General features: G+C 41.6%; 1 protein-coding gene across 2 annotated transcripts in view; it reads right to left on the bottom strand.

Moving 5' to 3' along the window:
- NELL1 (neural EGFL like 1) overlaps positions 1–18,352 on the bottom strand; it is a 3,335,977-nt gene that overhangs the window by 2,593,031 nt on the left and 724,594 nt on the right. The gene's annotated exons all lie outside the window — the stretch shown is intronic.

Genomic DNA, 18,352 nt, shown 5'->3' with positions numbered 1-18,352 from the left:
AGAATCACCCTCAGCTAACCCCTGCTTACCCCCTTGGTAGCTTGGCAGAGCAGTAGGCTTAACCTCAGAGTGCTAGGTGTAAAGTATTTGTACCAACACACACAGTAACTTAATGAAAACCACTACAAAATGACACAACACCAGTTTTGAAACATAGGAAATATTTATCTAAACAAAACAAGACCAAAATGACAAAAATCCGACATATACAAGTCAAGTTATGAATTTTTAGAGATTAAACAAAAAAATAGCACTTAGAAACAAAAATGAGATGTTAACACAGCGTCGTGACGGAGTCGTTCCCAACAAGCCGACACCAGCGGCGCCGGACACAGAGTCGTGTAGACCCCCAAGTACAGTACCTTTGGTGAAGAGTGAAAACAAGCCGATGCGCGAAGTCGGGGATCGCGGCGTCTGTGTGAAACGTTGAATCCACGCACTTCGAGCGGCGTCGGTCACGACGTGGTGCGGGGGCTTCCACGGAGTCACGGACTTCAGCGGGGCTGCAGCGACGTCGGGCCTGCGAAGAGCGGCGCGTTCCAGCGAAGGTCACGGCGTCAGGTGCAGGCGGCGTTACCGGATTCAGCAGCGGCGGCGGTCCGGAGTCGTCCGAAGTCGATTTCCTTGGAGTTCCATCAGCTTTCCTTTCAAGGGCCCAGGGACTGGATAGGGCACCACTTGTCAGAGCATGGGTCTCTCCAGAGACTCCAGGTGCTGACAGAGAGAAGTCTTTGGTGTCCCTGAGACTTCAAACAACAGGAGGCAAGCTCTAAATCAAGCCCTTGGAGATTTCTTCACAAGATGGAAGGCACACAAAGTCCAGTCTTTGCCCTCTTACTCTGGCAGAAGCAGCACTGCAGGAAAGCTCCACAGAGCACAGTCACAGGCAGGGCAGCACTTCTTCCTCAGCTATCAGCTCTTCTCCAGGCAGAGGTTCCTCTTGGTTCCAGAAGTGTTTCTAAAGTCTGTAGATTTGGGTGCCCTTCTTATACCCATTTTAGTCTTTGAAGTCACCTTTCTTCAAAGGGGACTCACACCTACTTGTGAAATCCTGCCTTGCCCAGGCAAGGCCTCAGACACACAGCAGGGGGTTGGAGCCGGCATTGTCAGAGGCAGGCACAGTCCTTTCAGATGAGAGTGACCACTCCACCCCTCCCTCCTAGCAGAGATGGCTAATCAGGAAATGCAGGTTACACCCCAGCCCCCTTTGTGTCACTGTCTAGTGCGAGGTGAAAAACAACCCAACTGTCAAACTGACCCAGACAGGGAATCCACAAACACGGCAGAGTCACAGAATGGTTTAAGCAAGAAAATGCTCACTTTCTAAAAGTGGCATTTTCAAACGCACAATCTTAAAATCAACTTTACGAAAATATGTATTTTTAAATTGTGAGTTCAGGGACCCCAAACTCCACATGTCCATCTACTCTCTAGGGGAATCTACACTTTAATCATATTTAAAGGTAGCCCCCATATTATCCTATGAGAGAGACAGGCCTTGCAACAGTGAAAAACGAAGTTGGCAGTATTTCACTGTCAGGACATATAAATCACATTACTATATGTCCTACCTTATCCATACACTGCACCCTGCCCTTGGGGCTACCTAGGGCCTACCTTAGGGGTGCCTTACGTGTAAGAAAAGGGAAGGTTTAGGCCTGGCAAGTGGGTACACTTGCCAAGTCGAATTTACAGTGTAAAAATACACACACAGACACTGCAGTGGCAGGTCTGAGACATGATTACAGAGCTACTTATGTGGGTGGCACAACCAGTGCTGCAGGCCCTCTAGTAGCATTTGATTTACAGGCCCTGGGCACCTCTAGTGCACCTTACTAGGGACTTACTAGTAAATCAAATAGGCCAATCATGGATAAACCAATTACATACAATTTACACGGAGAGCATATGCACTTTAGCACTGGTTAGCAGTGGTAAAGTGCTCAGAGCTGAAAAGCCAACAGCAACAGGTCAGAAAAAAATAGGAGGCAGGAGGCAAAAAGATTGGGGATGACCCTGCATAAGCAAAAGTCCAACACATTCATATTCTGGTGCTCACCTACTGCTTCATCATCTTTTCATGGTATCACTGCTGCTTGTGCAACTAATCCAATTACCCATACTACTGGTATTTGAAGTAGACACAGGAGTAACATAATAATAAATAGCCAATTGACTTCAAGTTGAGAAAATTACAAATCCAGTAACTTTTTCATTTCTGTCCCCACATACATGCCATTAGAATACAAGCTCTGTTTAAACGTGAACACAAATATGTCCTACATGTAGGCAGGAAGATAGTGACAAATTGGAACATTCTGACCCTATTTCATAACTGAACTAGGAAATTAAAAGTACAAAATCAGAACCATTGATTAATTATCAAATTTAAATCGGTTAGACTGTGGGGACACAGAGCACATGGGGGTGGAGAAGAGATAGATGACGAAACAGATATTTGAGAGACGAAATGAGAAATAGAGGGAGACATAGAGAGCAGTTGCGGCTCATGCGACATGGAGGGGCGGGCAGTGGGAGCGAGGATTACCGGGGGAATGCAAATTAAATAAAAAATAAAATAAAAAACCCACTAACCTGTGCTAAGTCCACCGCCTAAACCACTGTGCTGCTCTTCTCTTTTCTCCCTGTAGGCACAGGCTCCCAGCCTGCCCTGCGCCAATCCTGACGCTGCTCATAGCAGTGTCAGGATTGGATGGGAGCGCACAGCCAGAGCGCTTCCAGGCAGACTGAGAGCCTGTGCAGGCACTCTCCAGCCCAGCAACCGAGAATCCTGTGCGCATGTATGTTTGGCCGGCCAGAGACTGCCGGCCAAACATACATGCGCTCTGAGGGGGAGGGCTGAGCACCTCCCCTCACACTCATCACCCTGAGGCCCTGAACCTTTTCCCACAAAAACGATAATAAACTAAGTTTATTATCGTTTTTGTGGAAATAGATTGCAGCTGATGCTGCTGGCGGGGGGGGCGACGCTCCTCCACCCCTGATTGAGAGGAAGAAAAATAGTTGTGAAGGAGCAACATGTGGAAGTGGAAGAATGTACATAAAGCAGGCAAATAAAAGGAAAAGTGAGAGAAGAGAGTGTGCGAATCTGTGCTTATGTTTAGGTCTATCTATTGGAAAGCGTGCATAAAAAAGTACCATTATCGACAGCTTATACATGAAATTGCAATGTATTATTCCTGTTTAAACAAGTCCTAAAATTGATAAGTGCAACTGTTAAAAAGAGTTGGCCGGGGCGGAGTTCACGGAGTTCCACTCTCCTGCCTCGCTTATCGCTTCTGAGATCGGGCACAATCAGGAGAGGGCCATATGCAGTGAAAGCTGCAGTTTAGGCCTCTTGTGCACCGGCCTGTCCCGTGTGCACTGCATAGGGGGCAGGCCGGTGCACAAGAGGCCTGAAACTGCAGGTTTCTTTTGCTGCCTACGGCCCTGGCCTGAATTCAGACCAGGGCCGCAGGCAGCAAAAGCTGTCAGGCCTCTTGTGCACCGGCCTGCCCTGTGTGCACCTCACCTTCATACCTACCTGTCATGCCTAATCCAAAACCCCTAACAAATCAACCTACAATACCTCCCAGAGCTACCACATGTGTCTACAATAGCTCACTTACCATATTTTACTACCTATCTACCATATGTTACTAATCATACCCTTACTGAACTATCTTCACCTCTACACTACATGCATTTCCCAAAGCAGCAGTTTTGTCAATAAAAAACAGTGATTCTTATGGCACCTCTCTTCCCATAGGCATAACTAATACAAAGACCTACCATACTGCAGCCTGCATTTGCAAAGCTGACCGAAGCTTTAGAAGGGCATGAAAAGGAAAAAAAGGTGAATGTCATTGAAAAAATAGTCCGACATGTTGACTTTGCCAATGTTTGTTTAAACTTTTTTCAAACTATTGTTTGTGTTAATCTCCCAAACAGGGTTTGGGTAATGCTATAGTTCCTAACATTTTGATGTTCGTGGAACACAATCATGTCTATAATCCAGGGGGCCCTCGGTGAATCATTATTTAATTGAGTCAATACTGGAAGTTGGGGACTCTGGAATAAGCAATTTTGATGATTTGAACCTCAAAACAATACACAAAAATACTGAAACAAAAATTAATTAAACAAATACAGAAATTATATTTTATTTAATTCCCAAACCAGTATAAACATTCTAAACTTTTCATTTTAATGGGAAGGTTGGAAATTTCTGCTAAATTCAATGGAGGTCAACAGTCATCAATACTATATTCTGTTTGACGCATTTGCACTGCTCCCACAAATCAACACCAACTTAATTTTTAGGCTCCAATTTCAAATTGTTTCATGTTAACATAATGCTTTAAAATTTTCAAGTTTACATTTTGCTTCTTTATTAATATATACTTTATAAATCAGATAATATTATTAAATTTTGTAAACAGACCCCCTGAGTAGGCATAGTGGACCCCATGTTTTCCCGGGCCTCAGGTTAAGTACCACTGGGCTAACAGAATACCCTATTCCAAAGGCAGCAAAGGACATGTGGCCATAACAATATTCTGGGGTTTTTGAAAGCTGATAAATATGAAACCTTTGAAAGTAACTAAATGCAGATCACACTAAGCAACTATGCCTGTCTGGGAAGATAGAGGATATGCAACTGAAAGAAGGCAGGCAAAAAAAAAACATTTAATTAAAATACCAACAAAAAAAGGAGTAAAATATTGCAGGTCATCTATAACAATATCACACATATCCCAGTGTGTACAATCCTAGAGAGAGTGCAACAGTGTATAAAAGTGCAAAAAGCACAAATATTACTTTCATCGCACCTAAAACATTGTCATAAAGTGCTTCAATTAACTCAAATTTCTTTACGTCATGAAGTGCTTACACCTCATCCAATCAAGCCCTTTCATTTGAGTGCTTTTTTATTACTAGGTGTATTAGATCTGACCAAAGTATGCACTTTATGACGATGGCTAACTCGACTGCAGCAAAATTACTTTGTGCTATCTGACTTATTTTATGAATACCCACTTGGGATCTGCTGCACTGTAATCTTTATTGCACTTTTGTGCTTGATTCTGTTAGATTCTCATGTAAACACTGAGTAATCGCACTTCTGCATTTTAATATATTATATGATTTGTTTTACTCAGCTCTGATGCTTATTGGTACACCCCGCCTCCCAGCTGAGGGGTAGGATACGTGGGGTTCAAGGGGAAGGTCAATTGGCTTGAGTGAAACTGACAGTGGTTTTAGGCATTAGTTTGACTTACCTGTTGTTATTGAGACATTTGGTTGAGGTCTACCATATGCACTTCATGACTGGTCCCAAATTTGATTCTGTTGGATAAATTCTGGTTACCTGATTTACGTTAGGATGTCCAGCACTGGCTTTGTAGTACTGCTCTCCCTATTGCTTATACTATCATAGGAGATCTTAATCTCCATTTTGATCAACATGATGACACAGGAGTTCAGGAATTAATGACCAAGGTAGCATCACAACAGATGCGTCAGATGGTGGAAAGGCCCACACATCTATAGGGTGACCTCTTAGATACATTTTTTTTCAAACCTCCATCATGTTCTGGTGGCTCCTCCTAGACCTATGGCATGGACTGACCATTACCTCATCTCTATGTATCTCCAACTAATTAGGTCCAAACCCATGTCTACATGCTATTTCATCTAAAAAAGGGCATGGCATAAACCGAATATAACTGAATTTGGCCGATACATCTCATCTCATCCCTCTCAATTGCATTCAAACTTTGACTTGGCTGATACAGAGGTGAAGGAATGGGTGGCCTCAGCATTTGATGAACATATTCCCATTTGTTAAGTAAAAACCAGATATAAGCCCTCTACCCCTTAGTTCAATGGAGCACTGGTTGATGAGAAAAACCACTGTAAGGTACTTCAGCCCAAATGAAGGAAATTGTATGATACTGGGGCAAAAGCATTTTACATGAAGGCACTCAACACCTATCATAAATCGTTAAGAAAGACTAGAGCAGATTTCTTTTCTTCCGAAATTTCTAATAGTAAGAATCCCCCTGTTGGATTTTGCCGTTTTGCAGGGTCATCCCCAACCTTTTTGCCTCCTGCCTCCTATTGTTTCTGACCTGTTTCTGTTGGCTTTTCAACTCTGATCACTTTACCACTGCTAACCAGTGCTAACGAGCATATGCTCTCTGTGTAAATTGTATGGTTAATTGGTTCATCCATGATTGGCATATTTTATTTACTAGTGAGTCCCTAGTAGGGTGCACTAGAGGTGCCAGGTCTGTAAATCAAATGCTACTAGTTGGCCTGAAGCACTGGTTGTGCCACCCACATAGGTAGCTCTGTAATCATGTCTCAGACCTGCTACTGCAGTGTCTGTATGTGCAGTGTTAACTGTAAATTCGACTTGGCAAGTGTACCCACTTGCCAGGCCTAAACCTTCCCTTTTCTTACATGTCATACACCCCTAAGGTAGGCCCTAGGTACCCCCAAGGGCAGGGTGCAGTGAATAGTTAAGGTAGGGCATATGGTAATGTTGTTTATATGTCCTGACAGTGAAATATTGCTAAATTCGTTTTTCACTGTTGCAAGGCCTGTCCCTCTCATAGGTTAACATGAGGCTACCTTTAAATATGATTAAAGTGTAGATTCCCTTTGGGAGCGTATAGACATGTGGAGATTGGGGTCCCTGAGCTCACAATTTAAAAATACATCTTTTAGTAAAGTTGATTTTGAGATTGTGTGTTTGAAAATGACACTTTTAGAAAGTGAGCATTTTCTTGCTTATACCATTTCTGTGACTCTGCTTGTTTGAAAATTCCCTGTCTGGGTCAGTTTGACAGTTGGGCTGGTTGCACCTCTCACTAGACAGTGACACAAAGGGAGCTGGGGTGTAGTCTGCATTTCCAGATGAGCCATCTGTGCTAGGAGGTGGGGAGGAGTGGTCACTCACACCTGAAATGGGCTGTGCCTCTCCTCACACAATGCAGTCTCCAAACCCCTGGTGAGTGTCTGGGGCATGGCCTGGGCAATGCAGGATTTCACAATCAACAGAGACTTTGCTTTGAAGTAGGCTTACTTCAAAGGAGAAAATGGGAATAAGAAGGGCACCCAAAACCACAGACTTTAGAACACTTCTGGTAACCAAGAGGAACCACTGCCTGTAGAAGAGCTGAGGAAAAAGAGCTGCCCTGCCTGTGACTGTGCTTTGAGGAGCTATCCTGCAGTTGCTGCTTATGCCAGAGTAAGAGAGCAAAGACTGGACTTTGTGTGCCTTTTATCTTATGAAGATCTCCAAGGGCTTGATTGGGAGCTAGCCTCCTGTTGTTTGAAGTCTCAGGGACAGCAAAGACTTCTCTCTGCCAGCACCCGGAGTCTCTGGAGAGACTCCTACTCTGCCAAGTGGTGCCCATCCAGTTCCTGGGACCCTGAAAGGAGAAGCTGGCAGCCTAAGAGGAATAAATCCACTCACAGAACGCCGTGCGGGAAAAAGATCGACACAACTCCGATCTGCGGCTGAAAAATCAATGCGCCGCCGGCTTCGCGGCTGAAAATCGACGCTCGCCTGCAACGTGACCCGAAGATCGAAGTATGGGGCTGGAGAAACGATACAAGGCTGGTGAGATCGCAAACCCGCGCTGTGTGGTTTTCAGATCATCTTGCGGCTGGATTTCTGACGCAAGCACCGCTGAGTGTGTAAAAACAATGCAAGGCCTGCCCAGACCCGAGAGTGCTGAACGGATCGATGCATTGCTCTCCTGCGGAGAGAAGAAAGAACGCGCCCGACCCGACAAAAGGAGAAACAACACAAGGTCTAGCTCGTGAGTGGAATCAACGCATTGCAAGCCCTTTTTGATGCGCACTCGCCCGTGAGGGGATATTTTTGACGCACCCAAGGTACATTTTCATGCTAACAATGTTAGTGTGTGTTTAAAACTGCAGGAAGACTCTTTTTGCTTTTTAATTGATAACTTGACATGTGTATTGTGGATTTTTGTCATTTTGGTCTTGTTTTGTTTAGATAAATATTCTTTATTTTTCTAAACCTGTGTTATGTCATTTTGTAGTGTTTTCATTAAGTTACTGTGTGTGTTGGTACAAATACTTTACACCTAGCACTCTGAAAGTAAGCCTACTGCTCATGCCAAGCTAAAAGGGGGTATGCAGGGGTTAGCTGAGGGTGATTCTCTTTTACCCTGACTAGAGTGAGGGTCCTTGCTTGGACCGGGAGTAACCTGACTGCCAACCAAAGACCCCATTTCTAACACCCGCCAATAAAAAAATATTTTATAGTTAATAGTTTAATTACTCCGGTCTTGATCAAGTCAGGAGAGGATTTCAATGTGCACAGCAATAGATTAGCAGATTTTTTTCTGGAAAAAGTTAATGCCATCTACGCCCTGTTTCAGCCTATCTCTGATTTCACCTGGAACGGTCAAGTGGAGGCTCTACCTTGGCCGGTTCCTAATGATCTTCCTCTTCTATACTTACCCTCTTTTTCCACCCTTTGCACCTCAGGGAAGTCCAGCTCACCGGATGATTCCCTCAAACCTGATATTATCCTTAAATTACTACACTTTCGTCTTCCCTATCTCCTTGAATTAGTCAATCTTTCATTGTCCTCGGCCACAGTTTCCCAGGCAGGGAAGCAGGCAAAAGTCATCCTGCTTCTGAAAAAGCCCTCCCTTGACCCCTCAAGCCCTGGGAACTATTGTAAGATGACAGATAAATATGTCAATAGACTTCTTATAGGTTTTTAGAAGCCAATGGTATTTTGGATATCTTCCAGAATGGTTTTAGGTCACATCAGCTCAGAAACAGCCCTTTTGTCAGTTTCAGAGACACTGCTTAGAGTTGTGGCTAAAGGTGGCTCTGCAGTCCTTATTCTATTAGAGTTGACTGCCTCCTTCAACACAGCCTCCCACTAGATACTTTTATGCATTTGAAACAACGTAATATCCTGGATTAAATCCTTTCTTAGCCGCCTCATTTCAGGGTTTCTCCCACAACTTTTTTCCTCCTCTCCTAGATTCCTGGAACACGGGCTCCCTTAAGGCTCCTCCTTGAGCCCTACATTGTTAAACCTGTATGTTAGACCCTTGGATGAGATAGTGAGACAAACTGGGATCTTGATTATATCATATGCTGATGACAGGCTTGTTTTTTGGTCTCTGCTGACTCCTCCCAGAACATTATTAGATTCCAGACGTGTGAGCTATTGGTGGCCAATTGGATAGACATTAACTGCGTAAACTTGTATGCAAGTAAAAAAGAGATCCATTGCTTGGCAAACACAGGCAGGTATGGGGAAAACTGTAGAGGCCTGACTGTCTGGTATCTCCCCCTGCACCATAAATTGCTGTAAAAAATCTGGGCATTTAGATAGACAATGATCTGCTCCTTGAGAAACAAGTAACTACTTTGGCAGGTACCTGTTTATGTCTTTTGGGAAAGCTGAAACTCATTATGGGCCTCTTTCAACCACATATTCTCCAGCTGATGTTCCAATATTTGATTTTATCTCACTTGGAGTATTGCAACATTCTATATCTTGATTGTAAGAAATCTGTTTTAAAGAGGCTTCCGTTGTTTGCTGTTCTGTCTTCCAAAGTTCTGCCCCGCAAGAGGGCACATGCACTAACTTCACTGACTTCTTAAGCCCTTACCATCCAACTAGAGCACTTTGTTCGGGTGATCTTAATTTGGCGGTTATCTCTCAGTTCCATAGGAAATGGTTGGCGGCCATTCTTTTCATGTATTAGCTCTGACCCTTTGGGACACTTTGCCTCTACAGCTTAGAATTACCCAGAATCATCTTGAGTTCAGGAAAAAGCTCAAAATGTGGCTTTTCAGTAAATAGGAGATTTCTTCACTTAGCTGTTGTGATGAAAAACCTTGTACAGTGGTTAGCGTTGGGACACCCTGTTGTTGGGGCAGTCATGCACACTATAAGTCTATCTAACATAACATTTATGTACCTGGCGACGGCCAACATACTATGTTAATATCGAGCTAGTGTAATCTTGCACTTTATCATTGTATGAAATTACATCTGGCTGTGATGTACTGTTTTTAGTCACCTGCTGTTATGTTATTGCTGTATGAATTTTGCTATGTATCATTTCTTTATAGCTCAAAAAACGAATAAAAAATTAAAATAGAAAAACTATATTAACCATGTTGATTTCTGAATTACTCAATCCTAAATAAGATACCTTCAACAGTGTTTATATGTGAATTACATAATCCTAGATAAGATGTGACCCTAAGGGAGGTGGCGAAATTTGCAGAAGTGAGGGAATCATTTACAGTGACTGCAATAGTAATGGTTTTACATTTCTTATTCACAACTATAACCATGTCAGCTTTTAAAAAGCATCAAGGGTTAGACACCCAGGCCTTTTTAGGAGTTTGAGGATGTTTTCCAATCTTGTAGAATGGTTTGTTCAGTCCACTCATTCTGTTAATTTTTTACCTCAATCTAGTATTCAGAAGACTTCTATAGTCACATTCTAACAGCATTTGTCTTATCCAGCAGGAGCTTCTGTATTAAAGTTTGTGTGTAAATTTTGTTTTTCACGCCAGAGTTACCTGACAAACTTTCTGTGTACTTCAAATCTCTCTATGTGGACATAATCCATTTGTCCTGATTAACCTACGCTGAAATAGATGGGGTGTCAATGTTGCATCATCTAAGGAGAGTGGTGTGCAGTGTTGGGGTATCACTGCTACCATTTTGCAAGAACTCTTGTCTTATCTTCGTACTCTGCCAGGATGCTCAGTAAGTGCAATTTTAAAATCTTGAAGCTGGCAAACATTATTAGTCGTAACAACGCAAGTGAGAAAAGATACAGCAGAGTTGCATGTTCAGAAGAATCTAACATACAGGACAATTCTATGCTGAAGCATATTTGATAAGTCTCCACTGACAATTCCCTGGTTCTTCTTCCTAAGACAGTGTGGAATGGGCCCCTTCACATGCCCTCAACAGATGCTGCCACTCCAGCAAAGTTATTGATGCTGGCTGACAGGCAGATCCCATTCACTTAAAGACTAGAAAGGCTTAAAGATGCCCCTAGGCACAGTGACTTTAAAATGTGACAACTAACACGCCAGCTCAAGAAAGGATGAATGACTTCTTCATCTGGATGTGAAACCAAGTGGATCAGAAAGGGTTTAGGTGGGTTACAACATCTGATAACAATGTGGCGATCTGTCAGCCATATGCACTTCTTTAAACTAGAACCTTCATAGACATTTCTACAGGTGCCTTTCATTTGTAATCATATTGATATTAGTTTTATCCATCATCCTTTCTTGAGGCATGCCCTGAAAATGTGATTTACTTTAGAGAAATGTACTACAGCTAACACTGCTAAAAGATCAGTGATTGTATAAGACAATCATGTCATGGCAAAGCCTGTAGGGTACTCTGTGACAGAAAAAGATGTCTAAACTATAAAGGACATTCTGTACCTAAGTCTGAATGTATAGTCTCTGGACTGAACTACAAATAATCTCAACTGTACAAAACGAACATGAATACTAAAAGGACAATATTTTGAAAGCACGATTTTGTTCCAACTAATGTAATGGCTTCACTACATTGTATAAATTATCACTGACAGGGTGCAGGTGGATTACTTGACAAAATATGAGCTGTGACTGAAATCCTAGTGTGCTTGTTCGTAATGTAAAATATAACCAATTGGAAAGGGAATTAGTGATAGAAAATTTTATAAGTACAATTTTGAATGAGATATAATAAGATTAAGCAGTGAGTCATCATCATCAATAAAGAATCTAAATATAAAACATTAAATTAAAAACCAAGCGTGTATACAAATAAAACATTAATTTAAATCATCAAATTGCAAGGACAGCTAAAACAGCAACGTCTTGCACTAAGCCACAGCACCTTTTAAAAAACAAGCAACAGAACAACAAACATCATAGCCATTCAACTGTTGGAGAAAGAGCAATGCTACCCTGCAAATGGAAAAATTCAATTTTCGTAATGGGGTACCAAATAACGTATAAAAAAAACTTATAAACTTTACAGAAAAAAAAGTGCAACAGTGTTTGTTGGGATTGTTCATCAGAAGGGCAGACACAAATATTTTCTGAAGAGAACTGCCCTTGAGGATAAGGCAGCATCAAACGGAGGTGCCCCAACCTTGAACAGGTCAATAACTTTTGTTTGTACACGTTGTGAACATATAACAGCTAATGCGCAAGCCCCATTGACATTTGCACTTTACAATACTCTCTACCTGTCATCTTCATTACATCATTATCCTTCCGAGCTGCCTGTCTATGTTTGAAAAAGCAATACTGAACCCAGGCTTTATCCTTATTAGAGATTAAGGGCATCATTATGACCCTGGCAGTCTTCAGACCGCCAGGGTCGCGGTGGCTGTCGGACCGCCACCAATATGCCGGTCCGCCAGCCACATTACAACCGTGGCGGTCGCGCCACGGTCGGACCGCCAGTACTGCCAGATCACACCTTTTCTTCGGTATGGCAGTGTTGGCGGTCTTAATCCAAGCAAGCAGCGCTGACCTGGGGATTACAAGTCCCTTCTCCACCGGTGATTACATGGCGCTAGTCCCACCATGTAAAGGCTGGTGGAGACGGGTGCAGAGTGCCACAGGGGGGCCCCTGAGCTGCCCATTACCTTGGCATGGGAATGCAGGCCCCCCCGACCAGCCCGTGGCGATTTTTGTTTGCAGACAGTTAAAATCACGACAGGTGCTGGTGCACCCTACGCACTACAGCATTGCCCCCGGCTCAATTATGAGCTGGCGTCAATGTTGTAGGCCGTTTCCCGCTGGTCTAGCGGGCGGAAACACTGGTGGTAACCTGATCGAGGGAGTTTGGCGGACAGCCTTTTCCATCTGCCAAACTCATAATGACCCCCTAAATGTGGATTATCAAACAAATGAGGGCAGCCCAGGACAGTAATGGTAACCTTGATGTATCTCAGCCATTGGATCAAACAGGAAGAATCACTATTGAGGCAGTCCTTAATAACCAACTGGTTAAGAACAGCCTCCTTATGGGCCCAAATCACACATCAGAGCTCCAGCAGTGAGTCATTTTCTTTAAAATGAGTATATTGCTGGCACACGTGACTCCCAAAGGTATATTATATGGGAGAAGCAGAGGCACTAAACAATAACAAAATGATCTAAAAAGCATTAAGTTATTTCTTTAGATGAGGCGTCAAACAACAACTTGATGAGAGGTCTGCCATGTTACTAACTAAAGTAACGAAATCCTTCCTAAAGCCAAATAGTAGCTGCTGCTCAAATGTAGAATGTGATAGGTGATATGCACCCACTGTTAAGCCAGTTGGAGGGGATAATATCTCAATAGCATAACCCCAACTCTAGCTTTCATGACACTCATTCTCCTTTATTCAGCATAATGGCCAGATCTCATTTCAATTGAATTCGGCCCCAGAAGCACGGGGAGTCCAATATTTAGTAGTTCAGTATCATGGCTATGACTCCTTGCCTCAGTATGGTACAGACCACTTTGTTACAAATGCATGAAAAAAAATATTCCATGCTGGAGAATCACTAACCTTACTGGCTTTTGCGGTACAATGATTTAGCCACAGCCATGGTATTGAAAACAAAAAAGTTTTACTTTAGTATTTAATTTAGCAAAAGGTCTTCATTTTAGAGGATTGTTTCACAATTTAGGTTGAGCATTTGAGACAGGAGTCAGACTACTGTTTTTCAAACACCAAAAAATGCCAACATGTTTTACCTAGAGAGGGGATTTTTGGAGTGAACGGATTTCATCCATTTTGTTTACGTCCACTACAACATACTGCATGGCACAATGGCTCAGCCAACTTTTCTTATTGACCAATTTCACTTTAGGTTGATGCACAAAGCTTGAGCACATTGTTCGCATTCATCTAAAAATAGTTCCTTTCTCTTCTCCGACAAAGGAAATTTAAAGCATTTTTTCTCTTCATTTTTATATGAGCTTTAAATACCAGCTATTTATTTTTCCTGCAATCAGATTGCCCAGGTATATAACTACTTAATTTTCCATCTCTTTTTGTTTATTAAAGTTAAAACCTATTTAAATAATGTTAACATATTTCATAGCAAATTGTGAATAATGTTATTTAAATGACATTCAAGTGTTATTCTTGTGTTGTACATTTACAGTCATCAAATTTTGGGAAAAACCCGATATACCCATTGAGCTTCATATCAAAGGATCATTAATATAATGCAATTTCTTATTATAATGTAATCTATCTGATTAATATGTGCTTGTCACAAAAACAAACAAAAGAGAAAGTGAGAAGACATGAACTATTTCCCACCTTTCCACATGTTACTTCATAACCAAAACAATGGGAGCAGACATGTTGCCACCTCTTGATCCTATCTGCAGCCTGTCTCTCAATTTTTTCAATCTTGTCAAAGGGCACCACCAATAAAAGGCTGCAGATAGGATCACGAGGTATTATATGCTTGTGAGATGAACTACATAGTCAAAGATCTTTTTATATACAGATTTGTAAGTAACCAATTCTTGAAAATGTTGTCATTTTTCTAATAACTCTGATGCTTTTGTTGCAGTGATCACTAGACATATAGAGAGACTAGCATTGTATCAGATATCTCCAATATTTATTCAGAGCATACATAAGCAAGCTTCATCTATAGTGGCAGATGGTTGTATACCAGTTGTAATACTGCAGCCATATGTTTGTACCACAGGTGTTGACTTTTTAAATCAATTTGTTGAACTAAATTATTTTGTAAAACTTGTAATTGAATTTGTATGGATGTGCCCTCACTATGCACAATGTTGTTATCAATGATGTAATTTCACTTGTCTTCAGTAATGGTATCAACGATGTCATTGAACATGTCATGAGTGTTGTAATATGTGATTAGCAGTGCATGATAGGTGAAAGTTATAGCTACTTCAGTAAACTATAACTGGTGAATTCCAGTGTTTTTTACTTTACAACATTACATTTAAATTGCCATTTTCAACTAACTACGAAATCACTAACTTTTGGGGGTTTTTCAGTGAATTTCTGAGGATTTGTTTTTACATAAAGTAGTACTATAAAGAGCTGTCATTTTAAAAAAGGGAGCCCTAGAGGGTTTGCCAAAGAGTCAGAACACCAAAACATAAATATAATGCCATATTGGCTTATGAAAGGGGTCAGCACATCAAACTGTATCAAGCAGACCTACTGGCTTTGTCAAAAACCAAACACAATAATTTATCGATAGCCATATTGCAAAGTAATTCTTCTAACTACACACAATGGCAAGGCATAATAAATATTGTCTGAATTTTTTTTCAATGGAGAATTTTTATTCCAAACAACTTTAAAGATGTGTATGTGTCTTTCTTTAACATTCTTCAAAATGCAGCCATCAAACCAACCTCAAGAGGTCACGCACTCCATCTGAAGAGCATACATCTCCAGCTCAGAGTGCTTTAAAAATAATGGTATGCTCCCCTGGGTTCATGAATTTAATGGCCAAGTAGACTTACAGTTAAAAAAAACACTCTCATGTGGGGCTGCTGTGTTACTTGTAGCCCCTCATGCTACTTTTGTACCATGTTGGTGATGCCCATGTACAAACTGGGGCACCATAAAACACAGAAATAGATGTAAATCATCCATTCAAGGGCATTATGGGGTGCTCCTGGCTGCGAGCAGTGAATTAAAAAATGAGCAGCTCCTGCAGGTCATTCATTATTCAACTATTAATTTCTTTACGTATTTCGTATTTTTGGGGTATCCTGGTCCCACTCGGGCATCCACAGTTTATATCAAGTTTGGAGCCACAAGGAGGAGCCTCAGCAGACCCGATCAGCTCCCCAGAGAGCCTTTTTATTTTCCTTTTTTTACCCATGGGTACCACATGCCTCTTCCCCATAAAGATACAATGTGCCAGCCCACCCCAAGGGGTGCTTTTATTTAAAAAGGACAGGAGTCTGTCTTTTATTTTTTGTGGGTTTTGGTCTTGAGGTGACACCCCTCCCCGTCAGATCAAGAGTATCAGGGTATACCCACTCTGCCTCCCCTATGCTTTTTTTATTCATGAGGACAGGGGTCTGAGTCCGAAAATGGCTGCTCAAACACAGTTGTTGAAGTTGACAGCAGGCAGTCAGCTGTTATCACTGGATCAGATAGTTGGTATATACATACATTTTGACCCTTAATAGTTAAAAAAAAAATTAAACTGATTTACACCAAATTACAAAAACACACTGTCTGGGTAAATATCTATCTTTTTGCCAAACGTGGTGCAATTTTGTTCAGCCGTTTTCTCCTCAATCACTTTCCATTATTCCTATGGAAAATTGCATTGAAAAAATATATATTCTTTTAGTCACAAACCAAAGAATCCATTTTCTATGGAAACAGGGTCCTAACTATACCTAAGCAGTGGTGGCCATTGAGCTAGCATGAGCCAACATGGCAGGAAAAAAACCTCATAGCATTACAAAGAACCAGAGCAATAACTATTTTTTTCTCATAAAGAAGCTAAGGGAGGGATGAAGTGACAGACAACTTTCATCCACAATATCTGGCCATCTTAGAGATTCACCTCTGCCCAGAGAAGGGTGAAGCAGCTCCCAGATCAGGAAGACAGAGCATTTCCTCATTCAATACGGCTGGATCTGGGAGAGGACCAAGGCAGGGGGCTTTCATTGAATTGGTGCCTTTTAAAGTGAAGTTTACAGCAAAGGATTGTGAATAAGGGATGCGGTTTAGTGGGAATTCTGTAGGGATTGGGCCCTTAAATTTGTAATCATTGTCTAGTGCACTGTATATCAATGGGATTTGCCACCATCTCCTCAAAGCATTTCTGGGCCTGGAAAAAATTGTAAAGAAGACAAATCAAATCTGCCAGAAATAAGGCCGATGCGCTATTTTTATATAGTTGCACCCTCTAACTCTAACAATTCTACAAGTGTCACTGGTTGTTCCCCTCTTATCTCCCTCTGGGACGTAAGAGACTAAAGAAGGACTACATCGTATGTTGTAGAAACAGTAATCTGATTAGGAGTAGACCTTGTTGGAGCCAGGGCTCGAGAAAGATCGGAATCCTAGAAGCTTGTCCTGAAAGAACAGGAGTATCTTTTCCAGGGCCCTCAAATATTAGACTTTGTAACTTTTCTGACTTGTTGAGGGCCCAGAACAAGGCACCAAAGTAGCTTGAGAAAGGCACGATCTTTCCATCTATGAATTACTGGTTTGTACCTCTTTTGGGTTTTTCCTCTGGACTACCGCAGACAGGACCATAGCCAAACAGCAGCAGTTGTCCCTCCTGCATCATATAAAGTGCACCGAGGCCCTATATACTCTAAATTTAGTGGGTGACACATCCATCTTTTTTGATGAATGTCCCATATCCACTAAACTGTAAATGTAGGACCTGGATCTAGGGTGAGGTGACAAATTCATCTCAGCTGCAATGCAACCTCTGTGATTATGACGTCAGTGTATCCCATGTCGAGGAAGCCTGGCCAACTTGTTGAAGAAAAACATATAAACTTAAAAAGTTTCAAGGTAAAACGTTTGATAGGTGGAGCCCGAAAGACTTACGAAAACCGTGCTAAATCACGGTTGGCCTGAAATCGATGCTTAGTCCTGGTGTACTACAAAGGTTAATTTTAGTTTGTGCTTTGTCTTTTTATTGTACTTTTTGCCATATATTTTGAGGATTCATAACTCCTGTTACTTTAATTAATTATGATCATTTTGTAGGCCTATTTGTTTTTTAAATTGGAAATGTTATTGTAGTGTTTGCTTAATGTAATGTTGTGTGGCACAGCTTCAACCTGTTCGATGGCTACCAAGGGTTGAGCAGAGTTTCCCCGTGATCTGTGCTGCAACCTACACAATATTTTTTTTATTATTAAGGTTAATAAATGAATTCCTTTTTGAAGTAATAATCATTTTTCTGACCATGCAGGAACGCCATTTTGTATATCGACAGTCATACAATGCCCATTTTTGCTGAGCATTCGTCCTAGTGGAATGCGTCTGAAGGAAACATGGGACACTCTTCTTCCCACACAATTTACAATGCCTCCTGTGTGAAAATTACAGCTTGCAAACGGATGGGGAATTTTCTCACTGCATGAGATATGCGATTAAAATTCAAAGCAAACGAAATTCAAAGAGTTGCTGTTCTAACCTCGCATTCCCCCAATAGTAAACGAAAAGCATATAAAAGTAACTCCATCCAGCATCTCCTGTGCAACAATGCCAACTTAAATGCATTCTGTTTGCCAAGCACTGACCAACAACGTTTATTCTTACTTCAA

This window comes from Pleurodeles waltl, chromosome 3_1 (assembly GCF_031143425.1).
Source record: "Pleurodeles waltl isolate 20211129_DDA chromosome 3_1, aPleWal1.hap1.20221129, whole genome shotgun sequence".
Classification (NCBI taxonomy): domain Eukaryota; kingdom Metazoa; phylum Chordata; class Amphibia; order Caudata; family Salamandridae; genus Pleurodeles; species Pleurodeles waltl.
The sequence above is the reverse complement of the archived record's forward strand: the minus strand, read 5'-3'. Positions and strand labels throughout refer to the sequence as shown.